This window comes from Salvelinus fontinalis, chromosome 17, assembly GCF_029448725.1.
Source record: "Salvelinus fontinalis isolate EN_2023a chromosome 17, ASM2944872v1, whole genome shotgun sequence".
Lineage (NCBI taxonomy): Eukaryota > Metazoa > Chordata > Actinopteri > Salmoniformes > Salmonidae > Salvelinus > Salvelinus fontinalis.
In genome coordinates, this window is record NC_074681.1 from 29,785,649 (window position 1) to 29,807,902 (window position 22,254).

General features: G+C 43.3%; 1 pseudogene; it reads right to left on the minus strand.

The window, feature by feature from the left end:
• Positions 1-168: 168 nt before the first annotated feature.
• LOC129813487 (testicular spindle-associated protein SHCBP1L-like) lies at positions 169-16,672 on the minus strand (annotated as a pseudogene).
• Positions 16,673-22,254: the final 5,582 nt, after the last annotated feature.

A 22,254-nucleotide genomic window follows, 5' to 3' on the forward strand; every position in this document is an offset into this window, starting at 1 on the left:
TTGAAATGGACACGAACACAAGAAAAATAGACTTAAGTAGTAACAGCTGTTACATGGCAAGATACTGAGCAAACAGCTACATTCAATAGTGAATTGCCTGTCAAAGGTCTGGATACTTCAACTTGTTTTAACCATTGTGTACAACACATTTACGCTGCAATCCTAGACTCAGGAATCCACCCACATTTTGTGCAGCAAGCCTACATCGCCCTTGGTGTTGTACTCCAGTTTGTTGGTGGTGATCTCCAAGCTGACTTTCTGCAGGGCCTTGGAAAGATGATCTGTCTCGTTCTTGTCCCCACTGGCTGTCTGCTCCAGGTCCTCACTCACTTTGTACAGATTGTCAGGAACAAGAATGGTCACGCCATACCCGTGGTTATCATGAATGTGGTTGTTGGTGAGCTTCAGTTGGGGCTGAGGGAGAAGCTGAATAGAACGAACATTTCATGTTACTGACCAATCCTTGGTTTTCTACTTGAGTAGACATAAGTGAGGTTGTACACTATTTTCACGAAGGTGAAGCTTACAGCGTACACCTATTTAAATTAGGTCTGCTTTACTATGCCATATTTATTACACTTACTACAACACCACTATCACAGATTATCCTGCTGCTGACAATCTAGGGTTCATCCTAGCTGGAGTTGATTCATTTCCCCAGAATCACCACTTTCCCAAGAGAGTAAGCGGTGAAGAGAGAGGTTTTACTCCACCCAAAATTTGTCCACAAAAACAGACCCACGAAGTGAGGAATTTTTGTATGGAGGTCAATGAGTGTTAAAATGTAATTGCTAAGTAAGGCTTACTTGATCAAATAGAAGCTCCATAATGGATAGGTTGTTACGAATGCACTGATAAAAGTGGACGCACGTGGCATTTTGGCAACTTTGAAAAAAACAACTATAGGCGTTGTGCATGTTGTCATAGCGGACATCATGTACATAACCCGTTTTAGCATGGACATTGTCATCAAGGACTTCCATAATTTAAAAGTAGTAAACTGAGTCGGGATTCCTATGAGTTGGGAGCAATCAGCCAATGAAGAAAATTGACAGCTTCAAAATGGAGATAGCCTCAATGGCGCTGCCCATGCTATCAACGATTGCTATAATGGCAAAGATACAAAGATGAGTCCCCTATCCATCTCTATGGCTTGTTGTTCATATGCGTATCTGCCCTCTCATTGGCTAGAAGGGTCTCACCTGAGGACATATTTCAATTGTTAGAGCGGCACTTGACTATCTGGTCAATATAATAGACAATCTTTGCTTCCCTTTAAAGCTGCAATATGTAAACTTTTTGGGCGACTTGACCAAATTCTCATAGAATTGTGAGTTATAGATCCGACACTTATTGAAATCAAGTCTAAGAAGTGGAAGAGGTGTTCTGTGTGCGCTATTTTTATGCTTCGTGTTCTTAAGTTTTGTTTTTTCGTCTTTTACTTTCGGTTTTTGTAAACCAGCTTCAAACAGCTGGAAATACAATATTTTGGATACTGGAAGGATATTTTACAGCAGTTTAGATGGTACAATGATTCTTTTGTCACAAACTGAAATTATTATTATTTGTATTTTAGCAACCTGGAAATGGCGGAGCAATTTCTGCATATTGCACCTTTAATGTTCCATACTACGAAACCTTTTCTTGCACAGGGACCCCCATCATATGTTAGCAAAAAACTTTTTTTTCCATCAGGGGGGCGGTTAAGACCAGAGTTAAGCACGTTTAAATGGAACGTACAGTGCATTCGGAAAGTATTCAGACCTTGACTTTTTCCACATTTTGTTACGTTACAGCCTTATTCTAAATAGGATTAAATAAAACAATTCTCATCACTATACTCACACAATACCCCATAACGACAAAGCGATAACATGTTTTTAGAAATGTAACTTATTTAGACAAGTATTCAGACCCTTTGCTATGAGACTTGGAATTGAGCTCAGGTGCATCCTGTTTACATTGATCATCCTTGATGTTTCCACAATTTGATTGGAGTCCACCTGTGGTAAATTCAATTGATTGGACATGATTTGGAAAGGCACACACCTGTCTATATAAGGTCCCACAGTTGACAGTGCATGTCAGAGCAAAAACCAGGCCATGAGGTCAAAGAAATCGTCCGTAGAGCTCAGAGACAGGATTGGGTCAAGGCACTGAAGGTCCCCAAAAACACAGTGGCCTCCATTGTTAAATGGAAGGAGTTTGGAACCACCAAGACTCTTCTTAGAGCTGGCCACCCTGCCAAATTGAGCAATCAGGGGAGAATGGCCTTGTTCAGGGAGGTAACCAAGAACCCTATGATCACTGACAGAGCTCCAGAGTTCCTCTGTGGGGATGGTTGTCCTTCTGGAAGGTTCTCCCATCTCTGCAGGACTCCACCAATCAGGCCTTTATGGTAGAGTGGCCAGACAGAAGCCACTCCTCAGTAAAAGGCACATGACAGCCCCTTGGAGTTTGCCAAAAGGCACTTAAAGGACTCTCAGACCATGAGAAACAACAATATCTGGTCTGATGAAACCAAGATTGAACTCTTTGGCCTGAATGCCAAGCGTCATGTCTGGAGGAAAGCTGGCACCACCCCTACAGTAAAGCATGGTGGTGGCAGCATCATGCTGCGGGTATGTTTTTTAAGCGGCAGGAACTGGGAGACTAGCCAGGATCGAGGGAAAGATGAACGGTGCAAGGTACAGAGAGATCCTTGATGGAAATCTCCTCCAGAGCCCTCAGGACCTCAGATGGGGCGAAGGTTCACCTTCCAACAGGACAACAACCCTAAGCACACAGCCGAGACAACGCAGGAGATGCTTTGGGAAAAGTTTCAGAATGTCCTTGAGTGGCCCATTCAGAGCCCGGACTTGAACCCGATCAAACATCTCTGGAGAGACCTGAAAATAGCTATGCAGCAACGCTACTTGAGAGGATCTGCAGAGAAGAATGGGAGAAACTCCCAAATACAGGTGGCTAAGCTTGTAGTGTCATAACCAAGAAAGCTCGAGGCTGTAATCACTGCCAAGTAAAGGGTCTGAATACTTATGTAAATGTGATAGTTAATTTTTGTTGGCTTTGTCATTATGTGGTATTGTGTTTAGATTGATGAGGGAAAAATACAAATGATTCAATTTTAGATTAAGGCTGTAATGTAAGAAAATGTAGAAAAAGTCAAGGTGTCTGAATATTTTCGAAATACACTTTATATAATACTGTCCGCGTTCTTGAATTTGTTCTGGATTTGGGGACTGTGAAAAGATCCCTGGTGGCATGTCCGGTGGGGTGAGTGACTATGCAAAGAATTTGGGATTTTCAACGCGTTGATATTTCTTATAAAAAGAGGTGATGCAGTCAGTCTCTCTGCAACTCTTAGCCAGAGAGACTGGCATGCAATAGTATTAATATTAGCCCTCTGATTACAATTGAAGAGCAAGACGTGCCACTATATTCTGGGCCAGTTGCAGCTTAACTAGGTCTTTCCTTGCAGCACTCTGTCACGTTCCTGACCTGTTGTCTGTTATTTTTGTATATGTTTAGTTGGTCAGGGCGTGAGTTGGGGTGGGCATTCTATGTTTTGTGTTTCTATGTTTAGGCCATTGGTAATTGGCATTATATGGTTCTCAATCAGAGACAGGTGTTTGTCGTTTCCTCTGATTGGGAACCATATAAAGGTAGGGTGTTCACACTGTTTGTTTGTGGGTGGTTGTCTTCTGTGTCTGTATGTTCGTTCGTACCACACGGGACTGTAGCGTTTGTTCTGTCGTTTGTTATAGTCTGTACCTGTTCCTGCGTTCTTCGTGTTATATTTAAGTTCTCATGTTTTAGGTCAGTCTACGTTCGTTTTGTTATTTTGTAGTCATTCCAGTGTTTGTTTTCGTGTTCGTTTTCGGAAGTTATTAAATTCATTATGTTTTCAAAACCTGCTGCATTTTGGTCTGATCACTACTCCTCCTCTTCGGATGAAGAGGAGGAGGAAAAGCGTTACAGAACCACCCACCAATCCAGGACCAAGCAGCGGCAACAGGAGAGGCTGAATTATTTGGAGAAATGGACATGGGAGGACGACCTAGAAGGCAAAGGACCCTGGGCACAGCCAGGAGAATATCGCCGCCCCAAAGAGGAGCTGGAGGCAGCTAAAGCTGAGAGGCGGCGATATGAGGAGGCAGCACGGAAACAAGGTTGGAAGCCCGTAAGTCAAACCCAAAAATTTCTTGGGGGGGGGGGGGCTCTAGGGAAGTGTAGTTGGGTCAGTCGGGAGACGTGAGCCAACTCCTCCTGCTTACCGTAAGGAGCCGGTGAGGGCGGAGTTGGAGGTGAGTGACGCAGAGACAGTAAAGGAGTTAATGGAGAAATTGGAGGAGAGAGTTATGAGGGATGTACTGGTTTGGTGCTTTAGGCACGGCATTCGTCCGACTGAACGTGTTGGTGAGTTAATGTCACCAGGAACAGCTCTCCATACTCGTCCTGAGGTGCGTGCTAGCCGTCTGGTTAAGACAGTGCCTACAGCACGCACAAAGCCTCCTGTGCGTCTCCAGAGTCCTGTGCGTCCTGTTACTGCTCCACACACTAGCCCTGTGGTGCGTGTCTCCAGCCCAGTACCACCAGTGCTGACACCACGCACCAAGCCTCCTGTGCGTCTCCAGAGCCCTGTTCCTCCTCCACACACTCTCCCTGTGGTGCGTGTTTTCAGCCCAGTGCCTCCAGTTCCGGCAACACGCATCAAGCCTCCTGTGCGTCTCCAGAGCCCTGTACGCACTGTTCCTTCTCCCATACTCGCCCTGATGTGCGTGCCCTCAGCCCAGTACCACCAGTGCCGGTACCACGCACCAGGCCTATAGTATGCATTGAGAGTCCAGTGTGCCCTGTTGTTGTTCCCCGCACTAGCCTGAAGGTGCGTGTCCTTAGCCCGGTGCCTCCAGTTCCGGCACCACGCCCCAGGCCTACAGTGCGTCTCAGCCGTCCAGAATCTGCCGTCTGCCAAACGGCACCTGAACGTCCCGTCTGCCAAACGGCGCTTGAACTGTCCGTCTGCCCAATGCCGTCTGAACTGTCCGTCTGCCCAATGCCGTCTGAACTGTCCGTCTGCCCAACGCCGTCTGAACTGCCCGTCTGTGCTGAGCCTGCAAAGCCGCCAGTCTGTACTGAGCCTTCAGAGCCGTCCGCCAGACAGGAGCCGCTAGAGCCTTCAGCCAGACAGGATCAGCCAGAGCCTTCAGCCAGACAGGATCAGCCAGAGCCTTCAGCGAGCCAGGATCAACCAGAGCCGTCAGCGAGCCATGAACAGCCAGATCAGTCAGCCAGCCAAGAGCCGCCCAGCCAGGATCCGCCAGAGCCCGCCGGCCAGGATCCGCCAGAGCCCGCCGGCCAGGATCCGCCAGAGCCCGCCGGCCAGGATCCGCCAGAGCCCGCCGGCCAGGATCCGCCAGAGCCCGCCGGCCAGGATCCGCCAGAGCCCGCCGGCCAGGATCCGCCAGAGCCCGCCGGCCAGGATCCGCCAGTCGCCTTCCAGTCATGAACTGCCTTCCAGTCTTCCAGTCATGAGCTGCCTTCCAGTCATGAGCTGCCCGCCAGTCACGAGCTGCCCGCCAGTCACGAGCTGCCCGCCAGTCACGAGCTGCCCGCCAGTCACGAGCTGCCCGCCAGTCACGAGCTGCCCGCCAGTCACGAGCTGCCCGCCAGTCACGAGCTGCCCGCCAGTCACGAGCTGCCCTCCAGTCACGAGCTGCCCTCCAGTCACGAGCTGCCCTCCAGTCACGAGCTGCCACCCAGTCCGGAGCTGCCACCCAGTCCGGAGCTGCCACCCAGTCCGGAGCTGCCACCCAGTCCGGAGCTGCCACCCAGTCCGGAGCTGCCACCCAGCCCGGAGCTATCTTTCTGTCCTGAGCTGCCAGTAGTACGGAGCTATCTCTCTGTTCTGAGCAATCTCTCTGTTCTGAGCAATCTCTCTGTTCTGAGCAATCTCTCTGTTCTGAGCAATCTCTCTGTCCTGAGCTATCTCTCTGTCCTGAGCTATCTCTCTGTCCTGAGCTATCTCTCTGTCCTGAGCTATCTCTCTGTCCTGAGCTATCTCTCTGTCCTGAGCTATCTCTCTGTCCTGAGCTATCTCTCTGTCCTGAGCTATCTCTCTGTCCTGAGCTATCTCTCTGTCCTGAGCTACCTCTCTGTTCTGAGCTACCTCTCGGTCCTGAGCTATCTAGGGGGGACCGGTGTGAAGGTTCCTAGACCAGGGTTGGGGGCGAGGATTGCCACTCGGAGGACGCTAAGGAGGGGGACAAAGACAATGGTGGAGTGGTGTCCTCGTCCTGCGCCGGAGCCGCCACCGCGGACAGATGCCCACCCAGACCCTCCCCTTGAGTTTTAGGGGTGCGCCCGGAGTTCGCACCTTGAGGGGCGGGGGGTTCTGTCACGTTCCTGACCTGTTGTCTGTTATTTTTGTATGTGTTTAGTTGGTCAGGGCGTGAGTTGGGGTGGGCATTCTATGTTTTGTGTTTCTATGTTTAGGCCATTGGTAATTAGCCTTATATGGTTCTCAATCAGAGACAGGTGTTTGTCGTTTCCTCTGATTGGGAACCATATAAAGGTAGGGTGTTCACACTGTTTGTTTGTGGGTGGTTGTCTTCTGTGTCTGTATGTTCGTTCGTACCACACGGGACTGTAGCGTTTGTTCTGTCGTTTGTTATAGTCTGTACCTGTTCCTGCGTTCTTCGTGTTATATTTAAGTTCTCATGTTTTAGGTCAGTCTACGTTCGTTTTGTTATTTTGTAGTCATTCCAGTGTTTGTTTTCGTGTTCGTTTTCGGAAGTTATTAAATTCATTATGTTTTCAAAACCTGCTGCATTTTGGTCTGATCACTACTCCTCCTCTTCGGATGAAGAGGAGGAGGAAAAGCGTTACACACTCGACCACACAACTGGACAATAATCAAAATAAGAACTAGAGCCTGCAGGACCTTTTGGAGTGTGGTGTCAAAAAAGCAGAGACCTCTCCCCATCTTTACAACCAATGAATCTATATGTTTTGACCATGACAGTTTACAGACTAAGGTAACACCAAGTAATTTAGTCTCCTCAACTTGTTCAACAGCCACACCATTCATTACCTGATTCAGCTGGGGGTCTAGAACTTAGGGAATGATTTGTACCAAATACAATGCTCCTAGTTTTAAAAATGTTCAGGACCAGTTTATTACTGGCCACCCATTCTAAAATAGACTGCAACTCTTTGTTAAGTGTTTCAGTGACTTCATTTTTTGTGGTTTGTGATGTGTATATGGTTGTATCAGCAGCATACATGGACACACATGCTTTGTTTAATGCCAGTGGCAGGTCATTGATAAAAATAGAAAAGAGAAGAGGGCCTAGATAGCTGCCCTGCAGTACACCACACTTTACATGTTTGACATTCGAGAAGCTTCCACTAAAGAAAGCCATCAGTTCTAATAGATTTGAATCCACAATATGGCAGAGGTTGAAAAGCCATAACACATAACTTATGGTCAATAATATTAACGGTTGCACTGAAATCTAACAGTACACCTCCCACAATCTTCTTATTATCAATTTCTTTCAACCAATCAGTCATTTGTGTCAGTAAAGTACATTTGGAGAGCCCTTCTCTATAAGCATGCTCAAAGTTGTTAATTTGCTGACAGAATTATTTTGGCTTCCCTCTAGGCCTGAGGACAAAGAGTTTCCTCTAGGCTCAGATTAAAGATATGAATAGCTATAGAGTCAGCTACCATCCTCAGTAGCTTTCCATCTAAGTTGTCAATGCCAGGAGGTTTGTCATTATTGATCGATAACAATTTTTGCCCCCTCCCACACTTTACAAAACTTTACAAAATATTCAATGCTTTTCTTTATGCATGAGTATGATGGCTTACTGTTCGTTGTTGGCATTTCCTGCCTAAGTGTGCCCACTTTCCCAATTAAGTAATCATTAAAATAATTCTCAACATCAAATGGTTGTGATGAAAATGCCATCTGATTCAATGAAATATGGAGTTGAATGTCTTTCTGCCCATAATTTAATTTGAAGTCCTGCAAAGTTTTTTTCCATCATTCATCTTGGCTTCATAATGCATTCTCTTATTTTTGAGTTTAGTCACATAATATACAGTGGCAAGAAAAAGTATGTGAACCCTTTGGAATTATCTGGATTTATGCATAAATTGGTCATAAAATTAGATCTGATCTTCATTGAAATCACAACAACAGACAAACAGTCTGCTTAAACTAATAACACACAAATTATTGTATTTTTCTTGTCTATATTGAATACATCATTTAAACATGCACAATACAATGTAGGTTGGAAAATATACGTGAACCCCTAGGCTAATGACTTCTCCAAAAGCTAATTGGAGTCAGGAGTCAGTTAACCGGGAGTACAATCATTGAGACGAGATTGGAGATGTTGGTTAGAGCTGCCCTGCCCTATAAAAAACACTCACAAAATTTGTGTTTGTGATTCACAAGAAGCATTGCTTGATGTGAACCATGCCTCGAACAAAAGAGATCTCAGAAGACCCAAGATAAAGAATTGTTGACATGCATAAAGCTGGAAAGGGTTACAAAAGTATCTCTAAAAGCCTTGATGTTCATCAGTCCACGGTAAGACAAATTGTCTATACATGGAGAAAGTTCAGCACTGTTGCTACTCTCCCTCGGAGTGGCCGTCCTGCAAAGATGACTGAAAGATCACAGGGCAAAATGCTTAATGAGGTTAAGACGAATCTTAGTGTCAGCTAAAGACAAAGGAATCTCTGGAACATGCTAACATCTCTGTTGACGAGTCTATGATACGTAAAACATTAAACAAGAATGGTGTTCATGGGAAGACACCACGGAAGAAGCCACTGCTGTCCAAACAAAACATTGCTGCACATCTGAAGTTCACAAAAGAGCATCTGGGTGTTCCGTAACGCTACTGGCAAAATATTCTGTGAACAGATGAAAGTAAAGTTGAGTTCTTTGGAAAGAATACACAACACTATTTGTGGAGAAAGAAAATGGCACAACACACCAACATCAAAACCTCATCCCAAATGTAAAGTATGGTAAAGGGAGCATCATGGTTTGAGCTGCTTTGCTGCCTCAGGGCCTGGACAGCTTGCTATCATTGACGGAAAAATTAATTCTCAAGTTTATCAAGACATTTTGCAGGAGAATGTAAGGCTATCTGTCCGCCAATAGAAGCTCAACATAAGTTGGGTGATGCAACAGGATAACGACCCAAAACACAGAAGTAAATCAAACACAGAATGGCTTCAACAGAAGACAATACGCCTTCTGGAGTGGCCCAGTCCTGACCTCCTTACCTCAACCCGATTGAGATGCTGTGGCATGACCTCAAGAGAGTGGTTCACACCAGACATCCCAAGAATATTGCTCAACTGAAACAGTTTTGTCAAGAGGAATGATCCAAAATTCCTCCTGACCGTTATGCAGGTCTGACCCACAACTTCAGAAAACATTTCGTTGAGGTTATTGGTGCCAAAGTAGGGTCAACCAGTTTTTAAAACCAAGGGTTCACATACTTTTCCCACCCTGCACTGTGAATGTTTACACGGTGTGTTCAATAAAGACGTGAAAACATATAATTGTTTGTGTGTTATTAGTTTAAGCAGACTGTGTTTGTCTGTTGTTGTGACTTAGATGAAGATCAGATAAAAATTTATGAATAATTTATGCAGATGTCCAGGTAATTCCAAAAGGTTCACATAATTTTTCTTGCCACTGTATCAATTTGCAGGAAGTCAGCCAGTCAGATGTGCAGCCAGACGTATTAGCCACTCCTTCTGCCCGATCTCTTTCAACCAATTTTTCATCAATCCATGGTGTTCTAACAGTACAGTACACGTTAATAATCGAAAGAAGCAATTTAATAAATTAATCAAGTGTAGCGTCTAGATGCTCCTTATTAATGACATTAGACCAACAAATATTTTTTAGAATCATCCACAGTTAAATCTTTTGTATGATGTCATACACTATTTTAAGCCCAGCTTTTGTAACTCTGGCTTTCCTGGATATAGCCACTATATTGTGTTCACTGCATCCAATGTGTACGGATACAGCTTTAGAACAAAGTTCTACATTAGTAGAAATGTGATAGATACATGTGGATGATCTTGTTCCTGTAGTGTTTGTAAGGGTTAGGATATATAATAAAGGAAAACATACATACGGAAAGTATTCAGACCCCTTGACTTTTAATTACTGCAAATTAATTACTTAAAAATCATACAATGTGATTTTCTGGATTTTGTTTTAGATTCCGTCTCTCACAGTTGAAGTGTACCTATGATAAAAATTACAGACCTCTACATGCTTTGTAAGTAGGAAAACCTGCAAAATCAGCAGTGTATCAAATACTTGTTCTCCCCACTGTATATGGGGGATTGGAAATGATGCAGACAATTACATTGATGGAAGCCACGACTTTCTGCAATATTAAAGCTGATCTACCCCTTAAATGTATTTATATATACTGTATGTATATAAACATATATACATTAAAAAACCCTGTTGAATGAAAACTCCACAAGAAAGTATTTTGGGAAAGGGTGATGCCTAGTGATACCTGAATGCATTCAACCGAAATGTGTCTTCCACATTTAACCCAACCCTTCTGAATCAGAGAGGTGGGGGGGAGTAGTTATTCTGGGGCTCCCGAGTGGCACAGCGGTCTAAGGCACTGCATCTCAGTGCTTGAGGCATCACTACAGACCCTGGTCCGGGCTGTATCACAACCGGCCATGATTGAGAGTCCCATAGGGCGGCGCACAATTGGACAAGCGTCATCTAGGTTAGGGTTTCGGCGTGAAAGGTCGTAATAGCAGCTGATTAAACAAAGTTTATAAAAAATTTATTAAATCAAGAAAGCTTACCAGCAGCACTCGCGGTGCCTATGGCCACGTTCCTCTGCCCAGAGTTTGCTGACGCATTGCAGATCTTACAATAGGTATTTGTATAGGTATTTTACGTATTAGCTAACCACATTTGTTGTAGTAATCTGGTGCCTGACGGCACAGTCGATGACGTGGCACTCAACCATTGGTTGACACATGCAACATCTGAGCAGGGGAACACGACCATTGTCAGATACTCCTGTGTCACAGTCCTTCCAGATGTTCTCTATCCTTTTCTGTGTTTGTAGATCCTCGGATAGAAGGATCCATGTCTCCTAAAGACATTTAAAGCAATATCTTTGTATTAAATCAACACTATGGCTTATTGTTAGAACTGTTGACAAAAAAAGATAAATTGAGCAGTAACACTATTTTTTATTTTTTTTACACTATATCAGCATTAGTAGTTGGATGTTGAGAAATGCTAGGACCAAAGACCATATTTTACCTGAGTTGCAGGTCTTCCCAGAACTTCAGAAGCCCACACAGCATTAACATTTCGTAGTACTTTTTCCAGCATTCCACAGCCTCCCCAGGTAACGACTCCCCAGGTAAGGCCTCCCCACAGATGTTGGTCTGGAACTTTGTCAAATTCAGTCTTTGCTTCTGTACTCCTCCAGGGTCTTCCGGTATCGCTCAGTGATCGGACCAGGAATGGTTCCATCCTGAATGTCATAATAACTGCAAACAAATACACAGCATAGTCGAGGTGAAGGTCCTTCATTCTCAACACAACAGTGACATCATAACTAATCTTTGTGGCTTGTTTTTGGTTGGCTCTGCGGGAATGCTAAGGGTACGCTTACAGCTCTATGCGTTTCTCAATGAGCCCTCTATACTCATCACATTCCTCCTCTTCATCCCAGTCTCCAGAGAAAATCTGGAATAAATTGGGTTTATCAGATTTGATTTACACTGATTTGGAGGGATTCCCTTATTTTATTCCCCTTGCATGTTCCAGATACTCTGCAATGTTGTCTATTTCAGCTCCCAACTTTCGTATGGGGTAGACATCCAAGATTGGCACAGAGTATTCCTGTTCCTTCAACACATCTTCAACCAACCCTCTTGGTAGGTTGGCAATGTTTGACGAATATGGTTCTGCCACAGAAACGGTCATTCGAAGAGGGAGGGTTTTTACTTCGCATGGCGTACTGTTGACCTAGACAGGCAAAATTAAGGTTTAGGTAAAGGGTCCGATACTTTTCCATCTCCCTAAGGTACTGAGATCATACACCTGTGTGCTTAGGGCAATGTTGCCATGTTCGCGGTATTCCAGACAGATTGGGCTACTTTGAAAGCGATGTCGTTGTTGCAGGTTATTGGGCTATTTCTAAGCAGTGTGTGTGTTTTGAGAGAGAGTTGTGACAACTTTTGACCAGTTGTAAGTAGGCTATTTAGATTATGGAGACACCTTTATCCAAACCCTTTTCCATAAAGCAGTAATACGCCAGAACTGATGCACATCAATAAATAATGGAGACAAAGCACTGGAAAACGACTTTGCGGGCACTAGAGTGCATTACATAAATTCACTTGGAGGTGGTTTAATTAAACTGTATTCTAATGTTGACTGTTTAAAGAAAACTTCATCAAGCGAAGTGATTTATGCATGCCCAGTTCTTGGGTCTCGGGGGCTGCAGAGTGGAAATTTGAAATGGAAGTTATGGAACTCCATCATGTGGTTCTTTTTATGAGGGGAAAAGTCCTCAATGAAACTAACATTAGGCTAAATGTGAAGAATGATACATTTGCCTCTGTTGGCCATCAAGTAGCCTATTAATGTATATGTCATTGTAGGCTACCATTTGATACAATATGTAGTCTTAACATAACAGCACACTTTCCAGAAAATAGCCTAACATTCGTTTTTTCTGTTCATCCAAGTTTTTCTTGATCGAGATTTCGAGATCCTCTGTCCAACTTTCATCACTCAAATCAAATCAAATTGTATTGGTCACATACACATGGTTAGCAGATGTTAATGCGAGTGTAGCGAAATGCTTGTGCTTCTAGTTCTGACCATGCAGTTATATCTAAAAGGTCATCTAACAATTTCACCACAACTACCTTATACACACAAGTGTAAAGGAATGAATAAGAATATGTACATATAAATATATGGATTAGCGATGGCCGAACTGCACAGGCAAGATGCAGTAGATGGTATAGAGTACAGTATATACATATGAGATGAGTCATGTAGGGTATGGAAACATTATATAAAGTGGCATTGTTTAAAGTGACTAGTGATACATTTATTACATACCATTTTTAATTATTAAAGTGGCTGGAGATTTGAATCAGTATGTTGGCAGCAGCCACTCAATGTTGGTGATGGCTGTTTAACAGTCTCATGGCCTTGAGATAAGCTGTTTTTCAGTCTCTCGGTCCCAGCTTTGATGCACCTGTACTGACCTCGCTTTCTGGATGATAGCGGGGTGAACAGGCAGTGGCTCGGGTGGTTGTTGTCCTTGATCTTTTTGGCCTTCCTGTGACATTGGGAGGTGTAGGTGTCCTGGAGGGCAAGTAGTTTGCCTCCAGTGATGCGTTGTGCAGACCTCATTACCCTCTGGAGAGCCTTACGGTTGTGGGCGAAGCAGTTGCCGAACCAGGCGGTGATATAGCCCAACAGGATGCTCTCGATTGTGCATCTGTAAAAGTTTGTGAGTGCTTTTGGTGACAAGCCAAATTTCCGTCCCCTAGTGGTGAAGGTAGGAAACAACACCTCCACTTCGCTGATCCTCAACTCTGTGGCCCCACAAGGATGCGTGCTCAGCCCCCTCCTGTACTCCTTGTTCACCCATGACTGCCAGGCCACGCACGCCTCCAACTCAATCATCAAGTTTGCAGACAACACAACAGCAGTAGGCCTGATTACCAACAATGCTGAGACAGTCTACAGGGAGGAGGTGAGGGCCCTGGGAGTGTGGTTCCAGGAAAATAACCTCTCCCTCAACGTCAACAAAATTAAGGAGCTGATCGTGGACTTCAGGAAAACAACAGCAGAGGGTGCACCCCCCTATCCACATCGACGGCACCGCAGTAGAGAAAGTGGAAAGCTTCAAGTTCCTCAGCGTACACATCACTGACGAACTGAAATGGTCCACTCACACAGACAGCACAGCGCCTCTTCAACCTCAGGAGGCTGCAAAAATTTGGCTTGGCGCCTAAAACCCTCACACACTTTTACAGATGCACAATTGAGAGCATCCTTAGAGGCTGTATCACCACCTGGTACGGCAACTGCACCGCCCGCAACCGCAGGGCTCTCCAGAGGATGGTGCGGTCTACCCTACACATCACCAGGGGAAAACTACCTGCCCTCCAGGACACCTACAGCACCCAATGTCACCCAATGTCACACTTGAATAATGTTTACATATTTTGCATTACTCATCTCATATGTATATTGTAACGAGTGCGCTGAGTGTATGGAAGCAAGTTCATGGAGTGAGTGTTTTAATAAAATAAACAGAACATAATACAAAACAAGAAACACTAACAGCACACAGACATGAAACAGAAACAATGACGCCTGGGGATGGAACCAAAGGGAGTGACATATTATGGGAAGGTAATCAGGGAAGTGATGGAGTCCAGGTGAGTCCAATGATGCGCAGGTGCGCGTAACGATGGTGACAGGTGTGCGCAGTAACGAGCACCCTGGTGACATAGAGGCCAGAGAGGGAGCACACGTGACATATATACTGTATTCTATCTTATTCTACTGTATCTTAGTCAATACCGCTCTGACACTGCTCACCCAAATATTGATATATTCTTAATTCTATTCCTTTACTTTAGATGTGTGTGTATTGTTGTGAAACTGTTAGATATTACTTGTTATATATTGCTGCACTAATGGAGCTAGAATCACAAGCATTTCGCTATACCCGCAATGACCTTGAGCCTTCTTGGATGGGAACTTCTAATGTAACTCTATGGCAGCACCCGAGGGGCTATTATTTTCGAGGTCTACCCTTAGACTTGGTGGTGACGTAGTGTCCCCATGAGTGACAGAACACTGAGCCAATCACGGCACAACGCTCCGTATTTTCTGCTGACTTGCCCCACCACCACAGAAAGCACTGAGCTAGGCTGAAACACCTGCATTTTGGAGCTGCCTTACCCAAGAAAACAAAAAAGAGACCATGTTCGGATGCAGCTTTAGTAACTCAATTAACTTTTATTAACTTTTTGACATTGTTTGCAAACTGATATGTGACACGTATTAATGCCAAAATAAAATGTGGATTTTTTGCTAAAAATGTGGGGCTCTGCCCCACCTGCCCTGAATGACGGGTCGCCAATATCGCAGTTTACCAAGAGGAGTTCTGGGGTAGTTTTCCACACTGCAGTCCAAGAGCGTTTGCTGGCAAGTTTTTCTATTATGTAGAAGCTTCATCTGCGTCTTGTGCCCGTTAAACATGCAAATAAAATGTTTGTTACTTGACTGTGTAGCTCGTTGGGTTCTTCTTCGATGAGGCTTAACGACAAGTTGCATCCAATAAATGTTGCATTACTGTCACCTACTAGACTGGAGTACAACTCCCTTATACTTTGCTTGAAGAAATAAACAAATACCCTACCATCTAACACTACAATTACAAATAAATAAAAAAATAACACCACCCTACTCCACTATTTAAATCTATTTAATCCTACCTCAGGCCAACAACCTGAAAGAATAGGACACCCCCACTTAACACACCCTGTAACTCTTCTGATGTCAAGTCTCGCACACAAATACCTCTCTGCAGCTGCCTACCCAACCTCAATTTTCTGTGATTTACGTTTCATCGCAACAGTACTGTTGGTAACCATTGCTATGAATGCTAAAAATCCAATCTTACTGAAACATATGTCACTTGTTGGCCTACCTCTCTGTACTGGTACAGATCTTCTACTCACACCACTCCTCTCAGGATCCCTCCCCTTTGACCCATGTTCCTCTACTTTCTTCACTGCCTCAGCATATGACGACTTCTGCACTACTCTAACCCTGTAACCCTCAAACTTCCTCTCTCGCACAGGACATTTCTGATCCCCAGCCCCATGGGTACCCCAACAATGAACACAAACCATTACTTTCCCCAATGCTACACATTCCTTTGTCTTATGCCCTTCTGCACACTTCTCAGACCTAGGAACCTCCCTCCTACTCACTGTTGCCACATGCCCATAAGATTGACACCTGTAACAACGTAATGTATTTGGCACAACAGCTCGTACAGGATAACTTATATATCCTAATGTCACTTTGTCAGGCAAAGACTCAACATCAAAACTCAAAAGAACAGACAATGACTCTTCTTTCTGTTTCACCACTCACGCCACCCTGTCTGCATCGCACCAAACAAGGAGCAACACAAACATGGGGAATCTTCCCCTTCAGTAGGATAACTGTTATATTTACTGCTACCCTAGTAATCACTCCTTTCAATGGTGCCCTTTTCTTGAGAGCAAAACAATTCACATTTCTTGCCCCCATTTGTTTAACGCCTTCTCCCTCTGACCAGCAGAAACACAACCAATTATCACAAGACCACTTCTGGTTACCCTCACCGATTCCACAGCACCCAACTCTGTTTTCACCCACCCTGAAACCACAAATGGATCAGCCAAAAGGCAAGGGTCCACTTTTTCCAAAAACTTCACTTCTATTGTCACAGACTCATCTTTATCCTGACCCTTGGTGCAAGCCTCGGGCTCCGAGAACTTCACTACACCTACCACCTCCGATACTTCGCCCTCATTCACTTCCATTTCTCCTCCTGTCTTCAACCCACTCTGCTTACACTTTCTACCATTCTTCTTTAACAAATCATCTCCCGTTTTTCCACAATGTTTAACCGACTCAAGCTCGCCCTCTTCCTCCCTCTCTCTCTTAAACCTCCTCTGCCTCTCTTTTTCCCTCCATTCCTCCTCCGTATTCCAAGTATACGTCTCCTTATGATAATACTGCACTTCTCCTGACATACATCTTGCTCTTGCTTTCTCAAGGGACGCCATTTAACCGGCTGTCACAATCTCCGTATAATCAGCACGAACCCCTCGGGATCGAGGAGAAGGGTCTGGGACACAAGTTGATATTGTATAAAGATTTGCTATTTACAGCGACTGACTATCAATGTCTTCTGTTCAAAAAGGACTTTTGCTTAAAAAACTGGGTTAGTTGAGGTTTTGAAAAAATTAGCTCCAAATGGTTCACGGACTAGTAGCAGAAAGTAGCATGCACCATTACAAAATACTCAAAGAACAGAATAAGTTGATAAAGCCAGCCAACCAGCCAGGAGGTATCACGGTAAGTCAATAGCAATTTTCCCTCGAGTCTAGTTTGGTTGAACTTTTTAGAGAGATTGTATATCTGATCTTAAATGGTTTGCTAAATATATTTAGCTAGCTAACTCGCCATCTTGCTAGATTGTGATGGCAAGGTCATCCAACCAAGATCACAAGCTTCTGACACAGATGAATTGTAAGTATCTTTCCATCTGCAAGCCCCATATGTCTGCACGTGGAAATAAGTGCAGCTAGATAGTAACAATGTTCTTCATTCCTGGGGACCCACTGGGTGTGCAAGTTCAAGTTCCAACCAATACTAACATATCAGATTCTATTGAACCAGGTGTGTTTACTGGGCTGGGGCTCCCGAGTGGCGCAGCGGTCTAAGGCACTGCATCTCAATGCTAGAAGCATCACTACAGACCCTGGTTTGATTCCAGGATGTATCACAACCGGCCGTGATTGGGAGTCCCATAGGTGACGCACAATTGGCCCAGTGTCGTCCAGGTTAGGGTTTGGCCGGGGTAGGCCGTCATTGTAAATAAGAATTTGTTCTTAACTGACTTGCCTAGTTAAATAAAGGTTCAAATAAATAAAATTTAAATAACAAAAGCCTGTGCACCCTTTAACACTGTTGTCTATTTTCACCTTGAACAACAGGGTATATTTAAGCAATAAGGCCTGGGGAGGTGTGGTATCTTTTATACCCTGGAAATAATTTAACAATAATTCTGCCACTAGAAATGTGTTCAATATCCACTAAAGTGATAGCTGACAAGTTTACTAGCTAAATAGTTACAGTAGTTGCGGTGGTAAACAAACAAACATACTTGCTAGTTTAGCTAACCAAACCATTAGTCCTAGCTGTTTTCAATTAGACTTTTTCTTTCAAAAGCAGCTTAAACAAAACATGTAAAAATGAACTACAGCCATTGAATAATACCGTGGAAATATACTGTGCATTATAGGGAAATAATGCACGCTCTAGAATGCCCATCAAGTCAATCAGAAAGGAGTATCAATCAGCATCCAGGACTCAAACTCCGTGGCTTATAATAAATTGTAGACCAGGCCCACATTATTTTTGCTAGTAGCCTTAATACACAGTGAGTGAACCTCTCCAACAACAGATTTTAAATGACTCATACTCTTCTTTTATATTTAGATTGACATCATTATAGCCTAGTTTGCAATCAGTGCTGGAGCATAAATAAATGGCAATCTTCATAGCTAATGTAACACCTTCCAGGCTACTTTGTTTCATTGGCTGATCATGCAATTGATATGCTACTTTTAGAATTTATATAATTAGTCAGCATTTAATGAAAGAATAGTAGAGGGCCATGCAACAGTGAAAAAAGGAGAAGTCTCAGTACCCCATACTACTTGAGTTCCAAACTAAACCCAACACTAACTCAACTACAGTGATTGATTTAATGTGTTCATATTGCTGTGTTATTGACTGTAAATGTAGCTTGGGAGGTCTTTTGATTACCCAGAGCAATAAGAGCATCAATTATAACTTTTGGCACTGACTAAAGTTATGATTATGTAAATTGACTATCATTGTGTTGTGTTGTGCAGTGCTTAATTTATGTGACAGAAATTGCAACTTGAATTCATATTTCAGTATATCTTATTTTCATAAAATACCAGGAACAACGTCAATATCATTTGACATAATAGATTTTCACATTGCTGTATTCTGAGTTAGCCAGGGGTCACAGGGTGTTGAAATATAGCATACGCATACCCCCTTCAATTTCTAGTCTCCATCTGATAGCCATAGTGAAATTGTACACTGTGGTGGTACAACTACCTAAAGTACTGGTGACTACATCCAAACTTCTATTCTTGGTATGTCATACCAGACTCTTGCCGAGCAGAGTATATTTAACCTTGCTCCCTGACCCGACAGTACAGCAAAATTACTTTTTGTTCAGTTTTCCCCTTCCATTACTTAGGCAGGACAACAACCCTCCTGTTTAGCTCGAGCTTATGGGATGTCTTTACTAGACTTCGATTGGTTTCAATCGAAAATGTATGTTTTAATGTGCAGCTCTGGATTTTGTTTTTGCCTCTGCTTCACACTGCCTAAGGTGTTTTCACATATAGTCCAATCTCAGTTTAAGAGAATGCCAAGAGTGTGCAAACCTGTCAAGGGAAAGGGTGGCTACTTTGAAGAATCTCAAATATAAAATATATTTTGATTTGTTTTACACTTTTTGGGTTACTAAGCACTGGTGCGTCAATCTACAGTTGAAGTCGGAAGTTTACACACACCTTAGCCAAATACATTAGAACTCAGTTTTTCACAATTCCTGACATTTAATCCTAGTAAATATTCCCTGTCTTAGGTCAGTTAGGATCGACATTTTATTTTAAGATTGTGAAATGTGGGCCAGTGGGTCAGAAGTTTACATACACTCAATTAGTATTTGGTAGCATTGCCTTTAAATTGTTTAACTTGGGTCAAACGTTGCAGGTAGCCTTCCACAAGCTTCCCACAATAGGTTGGGTGAATTTTGGCCCATTCCTCCTGACAGAGCTGGTGTTACTGAGGCAGGTTTGTAGGCCTCCTTGCTCGCACACGCTTTTTCAGTTCTGCCCACAAATTTTCTATGGGATTGAGGTCAGGGCTTGTGATGGCCACTCCAATACCTTCTTGACTTTGTTGTCCTTAAGCGATTTTGCCACAACTTTGGTAGCATGCTTGGGGTCGTTGTCCATTTGGAAGACCCATTTGTGACCAAGCTTTAACTTCCTGACTGATGTCTTGAGATGTTGCTTCACTATATCCACATAATTTCCATCCTCATGATGCCATCTATTTTGTGAAGTGCACCAGTCCCTCCTGCAGCAAAGCACCCCCACAACATGATGCTGCCACCCCCGTGTTTCACGGTTGGGATGGTGTTCTTTGGCTTGCAAGCCTCCCCCTTTTTCCTCCAAACATAACAATGGTCATTATGGTCAAACAGTTCTATTTGTGTTTCATCAGACCAGAGGACATTTCTCCCAAAAGTACGATACTTGTCCCCATGTGCAGTTGCAAACCGTGGTCTGGCTTTTTTATGGTGGTTTTTGAGCAGTGGCTTCTTCCTTGCTGAGCGGCCTTTCAGGTTATGTCGATATAGGACTTGTTTTACTGTGGATATAGATATTTTTGACCCGTTTCCTCCAGCATCTTCACAAGGTCCTTTGTTGTGGTTTTGGGATTGATTTGCACTTTTCGCACCAAAGTACGTTCATCTCTAAGAGACAGAACGCGTCTCCTTCCTGAGCGGTATGATGGCTGCGTGGTCACATGGTGTTTATACTTGCATACTATTGTTTGTACAGATGAACGTGGTACCTTCAGGCATTTGGAAATTGCTCCGAAGGATGAACCAGACTTGTGGAGGTATACAACTTTTTTTCTGAGGTCTTGGCTGATTTCTTTTGATTTTCCCATGATGTCAAGCAAAGAGGCACTGAGTTTGAAGGGAGGCCTTAAAATACATCCACAGGTACACTTCCTATTGACTCATATGATGTCAATTAACCTATCAGAAGCTTTTAAAGCCATGACATCATTTTCTGGAATTTTCCAAGCTGTTTTAAGGCACAGTCAACTTAGTATATGTAAACTTCTGACCCACTGGAATTGTGATACAGTGATTTATAAGTGAAATAATCTGTCTGTAAACAATTGTTGGAAAAATGACTTGTGTCATGCACAAAGTAGATGTCCTAACCGAGTTGCCAAAACTATAGTTTGTTAACAAGAAATTTGTGGAGTGGTTGAACAACGAGTTTTAATGACTCCAACCTAAGTGTTTGTAAACTTCTGACTTCAACTGTAAGTAACATGATAAAAAATCCCTTTAAAAATATGTCTGTTTTAGCTAGAAATATGTTTTTTTTGCATTTGATGCATCTCAATCCACCACATCTGCCTATGTTGCAGTTTGTTGTATTTCCGCATCTGTGGGTGAAATGTGTAATGCGGCGTTTGTCAGACCATGGGACATCCCAAAAATGTTCTCACGAAAACGTCTGTAGCGTCCAAAAAGTTTGACCTACATCTATTATGACCACTCTATGGAAACGGGAGACTCTCACGAACACGATGGTCGTCTCCCACAAGTGTTAGGGGACTCGTCAGAGGTCGGTACTGTTGATTTGCCAACTTCTGTTTGTAGCGTCCGAACCGTTTGGGCTACAAGCTAATGTAACCCCAATGTGGAAAGGGGAGATTCTGACAAACACAATGTTGTTCTCTGTTTTGCTCAAGACGCCCACACGTGACATGGGACTCATCTGAAGGTAACCAGTACCGGTTTTCAAAAAAATTATGGAAGTATGGTAGTGTTGTGCCTACCCAAAATAGGGGTCAAATATGTTTAAAAATAAACATTTCCTGAGCGTTCTTATATCCTAGATATAGGACAGACACTTCAAAACCTTGTTTCGTATCATTCATTTTTTGACTGTCTATTTTGCCATTTATGAACATGTTATTCAAGGCCAAATTCAATATTTTATCAAATGATTTTGAACTTTTTTTATACCTGAAATTCGAAATCAAATAGCTAAATCCCCCCCACCATGGCTTAGACTTTTAAGAATTCAAAGTTGAGGCATAATAATTACATTTTTAATAATTATAATTTACCAGGTTCTGTAAAGCAATTGTATTGACAGTCCACCACAACATACCCAACATACCCAAGAGTTTCTGGATTAGCAAAGTGTAGTCTGTGTTAAATTTCATTTTGTATTATTAACACAGTTTGAGATCATTGTGAGGGGATTTCGCCACTGGTTGACATTTTAGTCGCAACAAAGAAATTCTTTTACCCACTACACGGCATTGAAAAACGTTTTATTTGTCTATTGTGCTGTATTGAAATGTTTACTCTTTCTGTGCGGCTTTGCGTTTCTGGCATACTATTACCACAGTCAAGGGTGCAAAACTAAAACAGAGGGGTGTCTATAATAATTGTATGATGTTACGCCCACTTCTGTCCATCCTCTGGGCTGCATCCATTCGTACCTCATCAAAGCATCCTCCATACGGA